Raw genomic sequence first — 3063 nt, 5'->3', positions numbered from 1 at the left:
TGTGTGTGTGTGTGTGTGTGTGTGTGTGTGTGTGTGTTTTGAATAGATAGGTAGGTAGGTAGATAGAGTGGTTTACTGATTTGCATGTATATACACACACATGAATGATTCTGAACCTGGAAATAAATGCTTCAAAAGTATTTTTATTACACATACAAGTCAGTACAATGAAGTAATGCAAAACTCTCTCGCAGCTGCTCTCCCTTATGGTACAGAAGCAGAGAAAAGATCTGCTCCCACTCCCTCTGCCAGAAATGCCAAGTTATTTGGTCTGAAGAGCAGCCTAAGCATCCAGCATCTCTCGCTGACAAAGTCTCTAGAGCAGCGGTCGCCAACCTTTCAGACCTCAGGGACCACCAGTGTCGGCGGACCACTGGTTGGCGACCGCTGCTCTAGAGAACTCCTGCAAATCACCAGACCTCTCCTTTGAAAGTCTGATTCAGTAGATACAGGTTTCAGTGAACACTCTTTTAATAAAACTTCAGATGATCCTCATCTCGCAAATAGGAATATACTGCCTTGGAAATTGGGGAACGTGCATTGAATTGGATGGATAGAGGGTTAAGGGGTCGGGAAGGGCTGTTTCATTAGGGAGACAGTTTTCTGAGTGGGCCATGATGCAGCCCGGGGCCTGTGCTGAGGAATGTGGTATAGGAAAGGAAAGGGGACCCTCTGTGTCTATTCCAGCCGTTAGCGGCCACTGCCTGCAGTGCTGTCTGCACAGGGCTCTGAAGCAGAGTTCCTGCTCAGTGGGGAAGCGGGCCGTGCCCGATTCACAATTCTGCCACACACATGGGGGCAGGGTGACTGCACACGTGCCACACATCTGCTTTCCTCCAGCACAGCACAAACATGCCAATGGGGCCCAGCATCAGGGCCGCCCAATTCTGCTCCCACCACAAGTCCCAGCTTGCCAGAAAGGCCACCGTTGGGCGAGGCGTGGCGAACACCATCTCAAGCTCCTGAGGCTCCTACTTCACCTGGAACAAAGCAAACACAGAATTAAAGTGTAGCCCTGGCTAGTAGTTCAGTTGGTTAGAGCATCATCCTTATATACCAAGGTTGCAGGTTCAAATCCTGGTCAGGGCACATGCAAGAAGCAACCAATGAGTGCATAAATAACTGGAACAACAAATAGATACGGGTTTCAGTGATCTCTCTCTCTCTCTCTCTCTCGCTCTCGCTCTCGCTCTCGCTCTCTCTCTCCCCCCCCCTTCAAAAATAAACAATTAAAATGACACTAAAATATAACATTGGGTGCATAGTACAGCAACTGGGTGAGTACAGTGACATGGCCACCACCTCCCCTGCAGACCCTCACTCAAGCTGCATTTAAGTGAAAGGGTTCCTGAAACTGTAGCTTCAAATCAGGTCTGAAGTCTCTAGGGAGTGAGAGTGGCGGTCCCACATGTCAAAAGTGATAGAAAAAGGAAGCAGGCAGCTAAGAGCAGGAGCGCCTTGGCGTCAGACCCAAGCTGGGTCCCAGCTCTGCAGACTGTTCCCCGTCTAGGAAGGTGGGTGCCCAGGGCCCCTCCCTTGGCCGAGGCTGTCACGGAGATGAACTGGGACTGGGTGCTGGGTATAGACACAACCCCTGGCCCGTGCACTCACCTATCCCACACTCATGGAGTGGGCTGGGGCTGGGACTTGGACCCCAAATAGCACAGACACAGGCCTGCTCCTCACAAGGTTCACAGCTGGGAGGCAGCCTGTAAACATTAACATTGAAAAAAAAATGTATAATTATTGTGCTAAGTGGATTCAGAGTAAATCACGGGATCATTCTGTATTGCCTAGCTTTTTAAAAATCTGTAAATGCTTTTGTGGTAACAATTAGCTTCCATTCAAGGTGCCTCTGGCACACACTCCACCCCTCACCCCCATCCTTCAGTTAACTCCTACTTACCTCTCGGGTCTCGGCTTAAGGGCCACCACCCCGCTGCGTGGCCTTCCTGACCCTCCTGACTCTCACATTTCCCTGTTTGGTGCCATGTTCTCCTCTTTTCAGCGATTTGTGTGCTGATGGGTGTGATGTCTGGACCAAGCTGAAGGAGGGCAGGGACTGTCTCTCCCTCATATGCTACCTGTCTGGCAACAGCACCTTGGCACCTGGTAGGTACCCAGGACATGGCTGCTGAATTAATGATTGAGCATTACAATAAAAGGTCCACGCCTGCATTTCTCTTTTTTCCCTGGAATGCAGTCAGGCATGGCCCTAAATGCTGCCGAACACACACAGGCCAAAGGCTCCAGGGCACATGGTTAGACACCTGGAAGCAGCTGTGAGGACAGCCACACGACCCGGGGCACTTCACACTGTCCACCCACATCCACTCATCTTTTCTCACCCGGGTCACGGTGGCAAAAGCTGAGTGGGTGGAGGAGTTTCCAGGAGGCCTGCCAGCCAACCAGGACTCCTCACTCTCAACACTACTTTCAGATTGGGTGTCATCTGCTCCTTCCCCTACCACCCGGCTCTGTTTACTGGAAAATCACTAAATCGGCCTGCAAACAGGTCACAAAGATGTGGACAAAGAAGTCCTTCCCTTGGCATGAGTCCACCCAGCGTCCTGCGCCTGCCACTTGGAGAGAGAAGGAAAAGGCAAGTGATTCCAGCAAGAGAGCACGCAGCACGCTCCCTCCTGCCCTCTGCCCCTCCGAGGCCTGGCTTGGCAAACACTCACCCTCGGGCCATCAGAGCCCTTCGGGAATGAGCTGTCCCACGTCTCCCACAGGCAGGTGGGAGCTGCCTGTCACCTTCCCCTTTTCCAAACAAAGCCAACCAGTTCCCTCATAGAAGACCATCATCAAGTCACCAAAGGAGTCTGTGTGGTCAAACCCGGCATCGGGAAATCAGTCGCCTGTGAATATTTAGCCATGCGATGTCCGGAGGGAAAAATGGTATCGGAACTTGAGAGGAAGTGGCAGAGAGTTTGTTTTCACTAAGCTCATTATGGGCACTTTTCCAGCCATTTCTCTGCTGACCTGAAGGGCCTCCCAGGCACCGGATTTCCCCTACTGGGTAATGCAAACCCCAAGTCCTTGTATGTTACTGAAGCAAAG

This window comes from Myotis daubentonii, chromosome 7 (assembly GCF_963259705.1).
Source record: "Myotis daubentonii chromosome 7, mMyoDau2.1, whole genome shotgun sequence".
Taxonomy (NCBI): domain Eukaryota; kingdom Metazoa; phylum Chordata; class Mammalia; order Chiroptera; family Vespertilionidae; genus Myotis; species Myotis daubentonii.
This window is presented reverse-complemented; position numbering follows the sequence as displayed.